The following is an 11,534-nucleotide window of genomic DNA, read 5'->3' on the forward strand; positions in this document are numbered from 1 at the left end:
GTAAGCTCATCACACAAGGCATTGACACTAATATCAAACAAGACTCCACACTTTCGCTAGTGTGCAATGTTCATCATAAGAGACTCATTCGATACCTGACTAGTCACAACGAGATGCAAAAAGTTCACATATTATCTATGCAACTTCATTTGGCCTCACCGTAGCCGCACATTCATTTTTGTTCGATTAAACATAACAAGAGGTGGCAAATTTTTTTAGAAGGGTCAAAAACCATTTGTATTTAAAACAAAGAGCCACAAGCTCAACATCCACAAAACAGTGTCAAAACACAATTCAAACACAAAAAATATAATCACAAGAGGTAGGTATGGAAATACCTCACTCCACCACAAATAAAAAGCAATTTGTCCTCAAATGCAACAAAATACTAGAAAGTCAATAAAAAGACAGTGAGGGAGGTAAAGAAGGGTCATGTCTACACAGTCGCTCCATTTGTCGGGGCATCACTTCCAGGTGCAACACTCTGATCTTGGGCATTAGTGCTCGGGGTATCAGTAATACTAGATCCAGCCATGGTGGTGTCAGCCAATTAAATCTGCACGACTGAATCTATCATCGCCTCATGAATCTCCGTAAGGCTTTCATAAGACGTCTCTTCATCAACACCAAGTTGCTCCTCATTAGTCTCAGCTTCAGACTTAGGAGCAGCCACCTCCTTAACTTGAACCTCATCTCCAGTGGTAGCCGGAGGCATATCTGTATCAGCTGGCATGTCGGGGATCTCCACCGTCCCAAAAATCATGGACATATCCGTGGACTTCAACTGGTCCGTTATGTTGCTAGAAGATATGAATATCTCTAGGCTTATGACTCATGCTCAGCAGTTTGAGGGAGACAAGCTTAGGGAACAGGCTAAGGACAATAAGAAGGCTAGGACGGGTAACTATGATTACTCTCAGCATAAATTGGGTGGTGGAAATCGCTCTCAGTTCTAGCAAAAATCTTAAGATTCAGCACCTTCATCAGCTAGTGCTCCATCCAGAAAGGTAGGGCATCAAGCTCTAAGTCTCAGGGGAATGTTTCAGGTACTAGCACCTACCCAACTTGTCCTAAGAGTGGTAAGAACCATCCGAGTGAGTGTCTTGCAGGGAAAGAAGGGTGTTTTGGATGTGGCCAGTCTGGCCATAGGTTGAGGGATTGCCCTTCTTCTAAATAGGGACAAAGAGGTAACAATGGTAGAGCTCAGTCTACCACTTCAGCAGCCCCAGCAGGTCACCCGACTTAGCAGGAGGTGGCGGTCAGTGCCATAACAGGTTGTATACTCTTCAGGATCACCAGGACCAAAAAGATTCTCCTGATGTGGTCACTGGTACGTTACGAGTCTTTCATTTAGATGTTTATGCTTTGTTAGATCCAGGGGCTAGTCTTTCCTTTGTAACTTCATATATAGCAGTAAACTTCGGTGTCAGTCCAGAAACTCTTTCAGAACCCTTCTCAGTCTCTACTCTAGTTGGTGACCCAGTTAAAGCTAGACGGGTATACAGAAATTGACCTGTCACTGTCTCCCATAAAGTCACCTCAGCAGATCTTGTAGAGTTAGAAATGCTAGACTTCGATGTCATTCTATGTCATTCTAGGCATGGATTGGTTACATTCATGTTATGCCTCAGTCGATTGTAGAACTAGGATCTTTCGTTTTCAGTTTCCAGACGATCCAATCTTAGAATGGAAAGGTAGTAGCTCAGTGCCTATGGGTCGATTCATTTCTTACCTTAACGCCATAAAGATGATTTCTAAGGGTTGTGTCTATCATCTTGTTCGGGTTAAGGATTTAAGCTCCGAAACCCCAACTCTTGAGTCAATTCCAGTAGTTAATGAGTTTCCAGAAGTGTTTCCAGAAGATATTCCCAGAGTTCCTCCCGAAAGGGAAATCGACTTCGGAATTGATCTCCTTCCAGATACCCAACATATTTCTATACCTCCTTACAGAGTGGCTCCAACTAAGCTTAAGGAATTGAAAGAGCAGTTAAAATACCTTCAAGATAAGGGCTTCATCAGACCCAATACTTCTCCATGGGGTGCACCAGTGTTGTTCGTGAAAAAGAAAGATGGTTCTCTCAGAATGTGCATTGACTATCGGCAGTTGAACAAAGTCACAATCAAGAATAAGTACCATATCCCCAGGATTGATGACTTGTTCGACCAACTTCAGGGTGCTAGTCATTTCTCGAAGATAGACCTCAGATCCGGTTATCATCAACTCAGAGTCAGAGATAGTGACATTCCAAAAACAACCTTAAGAATTTTGTATGATCATTATGAATTTGTAGCTATGTCATTTGGACTAACCAATGCTCCTGCAGCTTTCATAGATTTGATGACAGGGTATTCAAGCAGTATTTGGACTGTTTGTTATCGTCTTTATTGATAATATCCTTATTTAATCAAGGAATGAGGAAGAACATGAAACTCATTTGAGGGTTGTCCTGCAAACTCTCAAAGATCGCCAGTTATTCGCTAAGTTTAGCATATGTGAGTTTTGGTTGAAATTTGTTGTTTTCCTTGGGCATATTGTGTCTAGCGAAGGGATTCGAGTGGATTTTCAGAAAATAAAAGTAGTGAAACAATGGCCTAGACTTACCGCTCCTACAGATATGAGAAATTTCTTGGGTTTGGTTGGTTCTTACAGAAGGTTCGTGGAGGGATTTTTATCCATAGCTTCTCCATTGACTAAGTAGACTCAGAAAAAGGTTAAATTTCAATGGTCAGATGAGTGTGAGAAGAGCTTCATAAAAATAAAAACTAGGTTGACTACACCTCCTGTTTTGACTCTACCAAAGGGTTCAGACGGTTATGTTATCTATTGTGACACATCCAGAGTCGGCCTAGGTTGTGTGTTGATGCAGCGAGGTAAGGTTATAGCATATGCTTCTAGACAACTTAGGGTGCATGAGAAGAATTATCCAACTCATGACCTCGAGCTTGCAGCAGTGGTTTTTGCCCTTAAGATTTGGAGACATTACTTATATAGTGTTCACGTGGATTTATTCACAGACCACAAGAGCCTTCAGTATGTGTTCATCCGGAAAGAGTTGAATCTTCGCTAGAGGAGATGGCTTGAGTTCCTCAAGGACTATGATATCAATGTGCTTTACCATATTGGTAAATCCAATGTGGTAGCTGATACTCTTAGTAGGCTATCTATGGGTAGTGTAGCACATGTTGAGGAAGAAAGGAAACAACTAGCGAAGGATGTTCACCGGCTTGCTCGCTTAGGAGTTCGCCTTATGAGCATATCAGATAGTGGTGTGATAATTTAGAATGGGTTAGAATCTTCATTGGTAGCAGATGTTAAGGAAAAACAAGACAGTGATCTTATATTGCTTCAACTAAAGGGTGCAGTTCATCAGAAGAGAGTTGAGGTTTTCTCCTAAGGGGAAGATGGTGTGCTTCGCTATCAGGGTCGTTTATGTGTTCCTAAGGTGGGTGAGTTGAGACAACATATTTTTGCAGAAGCCCATAACTCTAGGTATTCTATTTATCCAGGCGCCACTAAGATATACCGTGATCTGCAGTAAGTCTTTTGGTGGAATGGTATGAAAAGGGATATAACAGATTTTATGGCTAAGTGCCCTAATTGTCAGCAAGTGAAGGTAGAACATCAAAACCAGGAGGTATGACTCAAGAGATCAACATTCCTACTTGGAAGTGGGAAGTGATCAACATGGACTTCATTATAGGTTTACCTCGTATTCGCAGACAACATGACTCCATTTGGGTGATAGTTGATAGAGTTACTAAGTCTGCGTACATTTTGGCTATTAAGCCTACCGATTCGGTAGAGGACTATGCCAAGCTTTACATTAATGAGATAGTCAGGTTGCATGGGGTTCCTTTGTCTATCATCTCAGATAGAGGTCCTCAGTTTACCTCTCATTTCTGGAAGTCATTTCAAAAAAGGTCTTGGTACTCAGGTTAATCTTAGCACAACATTTCATCCACAGACGGATGGTCAGGCAAAACGTACTATTAGGAACTTAGAGGACATGTTGAGAGCTTGTGTGATCGACTTCAATGGTAGTTGGGATGATCACCTTCCTCTTATAGAGTTCGCCAACAATAATAGCTACCATTCTAGCATTCAGATGGCCCCTTATGAGGCATTGTATGGGCGCAAATGTAGATCGCTAGTTAGGTGGTTTTAAGTAGGTGAAGCAGCCTTAATAGGGCAAGAATCAGTTCATGAAATAATGGAAAAAGTTTAGCTCATTAGAGGTAGACTTAAGATAGCCCAGAGTCGCTAGAAGTCCTATGCAGATGTAAGGAGAAGGGACTTGGAGTTCAAAATTAATGATTGGGTTTTTCTGAAAGTGTCACATATAAAAGGGGTGATGAGATTTGGTAAGAAAGGGAAGCTCAGTCCTAGATATTTAGGCCCTTACAAGATCTTAAAAAGAGTTGGTAAAATGGCTTATGAGTTAGAGTTTCCAGGAGAACTAGCAGTAGTGCATCCAGTCTTTCACATTTCATTGTTGAAGAAGTGTGTGGGTGATCCAACATCCATAGTACCATTGGAAAGTGTGGTTGTGAAGGATAGTCTCACTTATGAGGATGTGCCAGTTGAGATTCTTGATCATCAGGTTCGAAGGTTGAGAAACAAAGAAGTCGCGTCAGTAAAGGTTTTGTGGAGGAGTCAGTCCATAGAGGGAGCTACTTGGGAAGCAGAAACAACCATGAAGGCCAAGTATCCTCATCTCTTTCCTTCCGATTCCATTCCAGCTTGAGGTAATAGTTCCTCTACAGTCTTTCAGTTACTCATGCATAGATTCAATCTTAGTATCATGTTCCTTTAGCTATACTTGCATTTTCAGCGTATTTGCATGTTCTTGGAACTTAGTTCAGTCAGATTTTAGTTTCCAGTAATTAGTGGTAGGGTTTGCAGCTCTTTCCCTCCATTTTTAGGTAGTTTAGTCTTCATTCGAGGTTTAATGTTCCCAAGGGGGAGATAATGTAACACCCCGTATGCTAGAAAGACCAATTTGCAAAAATCAAAAGTTGCAGGTGCCACCGAAGGGCACCACCGACGGGCACCACCCACAGACCGTAGGGTGACCCATGGACCATAGGTGGGGTCCGTGGATGGCCACCTGCAACCCTCCCAGAAAACTCAGATAGAATCTTCTAAGGCACGACCCACGGCCGGACCCACAGACCATAGGTCAGACCACGGGTAGTGGTCCTGGTCTATGAATCGAGACCCCAGAACCTAGTCTCTGAAGCCAAACGATGGTTGACCAGGACGGACCGTGGGCCAGTCCACGGACCGTTGGTCAGTCCGTCGATTGGCCCTGACAACTTTTAAGTCAGGGGTTGATTGGTCTTTTCCCTATGAGTTGGACCCCTAAACTAGGTCGTTTAACCCCTAAACTACATCGTTTTAGTTAGTTTTAGCCTAGTAACTTAATTAGAACTTACCCTAGTCAACTCATTCTCCAAAATTCATCCAAGTTGAACGAAAAAAGGAGAAAGAGTCGACCTAGCCCTCTCTAAGAACGTAGCAAGTTTTCTTCAGTTCCAGCCCCGAAATTGAGAGATTTCTCTGTGAATTTGGTCACCAGGTATGTGGGATTTCACTAGTAGGTTCCTTTCACCCATTAGGTCCCCTAGAATTCAGTCACATTCTTGATTCTTTACAACATGTTAGACCTCGGGTTTCTAGAATTTCAGAATTTATGTTGTGATTCAGTTGTTAGACAAATCCAAATTAGATTATCATGTTTTCGTGGAATTGTTGTTTAGTTCTTGCTTGAAACTCAGAACCCTAGTTGTGTATATTAGTTTAGTCCATGAATTACAGTTGTTAGGTAAGATTATTCAGATATACAGACTAGTTTAAGAATGTTTCATTATCAGTATATAAATGTTACATTTTCAGTAAGCATGTCAGTATTTTGAGCTATTTAGTATTATAGAAATTTAGTCATAATGTGTTAATTACATAATCAGTTGGGAGTAGGCTTAATATCGAGTGGACTAAGGGTCAGTCACCCTTATAGTCCCAGAACTACGTGCCCCCGTAGGTAAGTCCCCTTTGTGGGCATTATACTTAGTGATCACGCCAGTCATGCCTCTATACCCTTGGCAAGGTATATTGGGTCCTCTCGATGAAGCGTATACATCGGACTCCACATTTAGCTCATGTGGTTTTATGTTGGTTATTAGTAGCTCCCACAGAAAGATTCTAGTTTATTGACCAGGTTATCAGTTATAATTCAGTATTCAATTTTAGTATGTTATAAACTTGGTCACTACATTCAGTTAGTTCATATTTAGCATGTTTAGCATATATATCATGTTCAGATTATATCATTGCTTTATTGCTTTGTTCAGTTATATGGTCTTTCACTTTACTCTATCCTACATGCTCAGTACCTTTCAAGTACTGACGCATGCTTTGTTCAGTTATATGTTTTATTCAGCTTTATTTTATCATGCATGCTCAATACCTTTCAAGTACTGACGCATACTCTGCGGTACATCTTTTCGTGATGTAGGTTCAGGTCCTCAGCATTCAGATCACGCATAGATCGGTTCTCGATCTTTAGTTTAACAGCTTTAGTGGTGAGTCCTCATATTTCGAGGACAATAGGTATGTTTCTATGCTTAGTCTTTTCATTTCATTTTTAAGTATTTGCTAAAGATAGATGGGGCTTGTCCCAGCATCCCTAGTCAATTAGAGGCTTATTTCAGGCATAAATAGATTCAACTTTAGCGTTTGAGTTTTATTTCAGTATCTTAAACTCTTCTCAGTTATATATTAAGATAGTATTGGGTATTCCCCATCATTTCAGTTGATCTCATGTTTTAAGCTTCCTCATAGTATTTCTTGTTTTAGTTTATCTTTAAGTATGCTTATGATATGCCAGCAGGGTTAGCTTGGTGTCACTCGTGATCCTAGGTCCTGTGTTAACATCCAGAGGATAGCTCGGGGTGTGACATAGACGAATTGTTCATAGCCTTAGAGCGTAGCTCTGCTCTCTTGACTTGTAATAACTGGTCATCCTCAGTCTCGGAGATGGAAGCCTGAGAATCATGAGAGTCCCCCTCACTGTCAGATATGGTGAGGTGTGTCTCGTAGACCCCCTTAGTGTCTGGGATTTCCTCCTCTGGTGTCACAACCACGAGCGCCTTCCCCTTGCCTTTACCTTCCTTTGGAGGTAGTTTAGTCAACTTTTCTTGGGATGCAGCTGCGTCCTCATTAATAACAACTCTGCGTGCCCGCTTTCAGGGGCGGCATGTCTCTACCAGTGTATTTTGGTCTAGCCATTCCTGCAAGAACAAGTGGGAAACGTTAGATAATGTGAAGAAAAATCTCAGAAAAAAAGTTGCAGAAAGACTCGTCGAACCAGTCGGCGAGTCACCGAACCGCTTTGGCAAGCCAGGTCGGGCTCGCCAAAAGTTATCGTGAAAAAATTGCCAAAATTCTAAGCTAGTCGGCGATGTCCAGGGCCTTTCGACATATTGCCGAAACCTTTCGGTGAACTAGATGTAGCTCGCGGAAAGTTACAGAATAATTTCAGGGAAAAGGGGTGCAAAAGGGCGATCAAGAAGCACTTTTGGCGAACTCAGGCATGCCGAAAGTAACAGAACATATACTCACAAACTAGAGACATAAAGGGCGATCTAGGGGGATTTAGGCGAACTGCCGAACCACTCGGCGAGCTCTACGAATCTCGCCAAATGGCCCAACGTGCTAGTTTTCACCCCGTACTTCAAAATCAAACACTCACATTATGAAATTAAAGCAAGACCCATACTACCCATGCCCTCGGGGTACTCAGACTTCTCCCGATTTGGCCAAAATTGGCCATCAATTGACGTCTTTTTCCCTTAAGAATGATGTCAACCGCTCCATCATCGAGAAAAATATGACAATTAGTAGAATTCGGGGTTACTCAGACTTCAGCCCGCTAGACCCATGTGTTTTACAACACAACCCAACAATTTCAACTCGATTTCAACAAGTAATGACACGGGAATCATGATTAAAGGCCGATTAATTACGATTTCACTTAAGATTATGCAAATAAAGAATCACACGATGATTCAGCTATACTAACCAACGATATTTAACAACAATTTATCACAAGCATTTGATTTCAACCAATGATTAAGTTCGGGGTTCGGAAAACCAACCTTTTATACCGATATTTGTAAAGCTAGGCGCCAAAGAAATTCCAAAATCTGTTCCGAGCAAAGATTTCAAACAAAACGAGGGTAAAAATGCAAGAATACTAAAAATCTAATATCGGTGAGAGAGTACGGGAGTTGAAAAGGTGAGAAAATGAAAGATTTTTGAATTTAAAACTGTTTGGCCCTTTTAAAACCTTTCAGTTCGCGCGCCAGTTGGCGGAGTAAGTCGTGCTCGCCGACCCACTCGGCGATGCACCGAGTGGTATTTTGGCTCACTGAGTTTAACAGAATTCCTAGCAATTTGGTGGGTTCGAACAATTGACAAAGTCGGGCTTGCCGACCTATTCGGAGTGTCGCCAACTGAGCTTTTGACACGCCGAGTTTTACAAAATCTCCATCAAGTTGGGTGGTTAAAATGGCGGTGCAAATCGGGCACGCCGACCTATTCGGCGTGTCACTGATTGGACTTTTAGCTCGCACATTGCCCATTTTCCAACACTTTTCACTTTTTAACCTATAAAATCAACACATTTTTTTCAAAAGAAAACTTTAAAAGCATCAAAAACTTAGGTTTCCTCCCAAGAAGCGCCTTATTTAATGTCGGGGCACGATGGAAATACCAATTCAAACTTCATTTTTGGGGTTGGCTATTTAGTCAATAGGCAACCCTCTTTTTGGCCTTGGATTTAAATGAGTCGAGATTTGACCCATTTGTGTCTCCAGTTGTTTATTAGAGACTGAGTGAGAATTCACCGTCTGATTGAGAGTTGAGACATCCTCCTTCATCTTTTTCAACACTTTTTCCGACCTTTCTACCTTATTTAGAATGCGTGCAAGCATGTCTTCCGTACAGAAGTTCTAGGTCAGCTCTTTGGTCTTTAGGGTTTTGGCGTTCATGAGGGGGGACATATCTTTCCTTTTCACCATCCCTTTCCTTTTAATTTGCATTAGGATCATGCCATTCTTTGTCACGGTCTCTATAACCATCATATCTATTCCAACCCAGATTACCACCCGCCCTTGGATAGTTTGAACGAAACCCTCCTCCTTGATTTGCAAGGAAGTTCACTTCCTCATTGTACAACGCCTCAAATTATGCTTCTACGGGTTTGCTCCACCAATACCCACAACATTTACACTCTTCAACCCACTACGCATCATATTTTTCGACAATAAATCCGCCTGGGTCATAATTTTGGCCTATTTTGGTGTCTTTCTTAATCCTTTTCAATCTGCTCTTTCGTCATCCTAAATGTGAGAAGAGACACTTTGTCTTCACGAGTGTACCATGCTCTATTGATCTTGGTCATGCCATCAATGAGTTGAGACGCTACATTATAGGGATGTTGCATTATACCTCCAGGAACAAGTTGATCAGGAACACGTTTGTTCACCGAGTCAAGACTTCTATAGAAGTATTGTAGAAATATGTGGTTTGGCAGTCTGTGAGTCGTACATTAAAGCACCAAATTCTAAAATCTCAGCCACGTCTCGTGGATTGGTTCACCTTTCAAGTGTTTGACACCTTGGATACTATCTCTGAGCGTCATCATCTTTGATGGAGGAAAGAATCTCACATGGAACGCTGTGGTAAGCTCATCCCAAGTGCTGATGGAGTTCCTCGATAGATCAGCTAACCATTTGGTAGCTTCACGCATCAAAGGGAATGGGAACAACTGGAGACGTACTGATTCTTAAGAGATATTCTTGAATGAGAACGGACCACATACATCCACGAAGTTCTGAATATGCTCATGGGGATCCTCATGAGCTAGCCCTCCATATAACCCTTTCATTTGTAAGAGTTGTAGCATTGTGCTAGTGACATGGAATACAACATTCCCCATTGTGCTAGTGACATGTAATACAACATTCCCCTCAAGAGGTGGTAGATGTATTGCACCAACATCACCCAATTGAATTGGGTCATTCACATCGTTTAGATTTCCAATATCATCTTGGTGGCCAACTTAGCTACTATTACTCCCGTTCACTCTTATTTCTTCCTCAGTTCAAACACACCAACACAAACACAAAACAAAGTAAGTTGAATCAACTACAACACAAGGAGATTACAATTCAAACTTCAGTAATAGAATTCTAAACAACACCGCTCCCCGGTAGCGGCACCATTTTTGATAAACGCTCAACCACACCTCATCCAATACTAGGTGTGGGCGATCATAATCTAGTATAAAACCCAACGAAGAGTTGGGTTCGAACCCACAGGGAGAGGTACAAGTTCAAATTCAGTTACGAAGTTATGGATGTAATCTAATTGGTTGTAGGAATAGAAATTATCGAAAACATATGGTTAAATTGAAAGGGGTGACAACAAATGTCAAATGGGGGATTGGTTTGTCAATTAACAACTGAAACACTCACTTAAACAGGGGTGTCAACAAGATTAAGAGGAATTCTCGGGATGTGATCGAATATAAACTAATTACGCTATATGGGTAATAGAAATTAAACAATAATTTGTTGAATCATTGTGGGTAGGCTAGGCTATAAGTGCATTAGTTTTATCTCGAACAACTATTACGGTTTAGGCGAGTTCTCTCGAAACTCGACAAGCTTGCACTACAAAGCAGCCCAAAACCTTAATTTACCGACTCTTTCGAGATAGATAAGTAGGGATGAGTCAAGATTCACTCTCTTGAGCTAAACCCACAACGACCTACATGCTACAATCATCAATCGATAACCTTGGTTTTAGAACCTCTCTCTCTCGGAAGCCTAAAACACTACGCTAAAATTATATTTGTAACTACAATTCATAAATTACTACTCAGCTATTAATCAAACTCACATTAAAACAACAATTTAATCATTAAACAACAATACCCATAAGCTAATTAGATAAATAAACACATGATCACACGCCAAGAATTGGGGTTTTAGATACACATCATAAAAAAGAGAAACAGTTACTAACTATGTTAGCCATGAGATGGGTAAAAGCTTCCAAGTCTTTACAATGGTCTAAAATGAGTAAATTCCAAAACCCACGTGCAAATCCTCAAAATCAAGCTTCAAAAGCTTCAAAGTCTACAATGGAAACTCAAAAACTCCAAGAAAAACTCAAAATCTTGAACTTAAGGAATCAGAACTCCTGAAACTTTATTTAAAATTTCAATTTATAGTTGCCCAATTATTGGCCTGAAAGATGATTAGGCGTAGTAAGTCGCGCCTCGCTAACACACTGGGTGATCTGCCATTGGCTCCTATCCATCGCCGGTTTGCATTGGAAATTTGTCTTCAGGGTTCTGTGACTTTAGGCGATCAAGGTTGCCATCGCGGAGTCGCTCGGTGATCTGCCGACTACCCTTTCCTATCGCCAAGTCGGTTCTTCACCAGGGCTGGCACGCTGGAACTTT

Source organism: Solanum tuberosum, unplaced genomic scaffold, assembly GCF_000226075.1.
Source record: "Solanum tuberosum cultivar DM 1-3 516 R44 unplaced genomic scaffold, SolTub_3.0 scf00003, whole genome shotgun sequence".
NCBI classification, from domain to species: domain Eukaryota; kingdom Viridiplantae; phylum Streptophyta; class Magnoliopsida; order Solanales; family Solanaceae; genus Solanum; species Solanum tuberosum.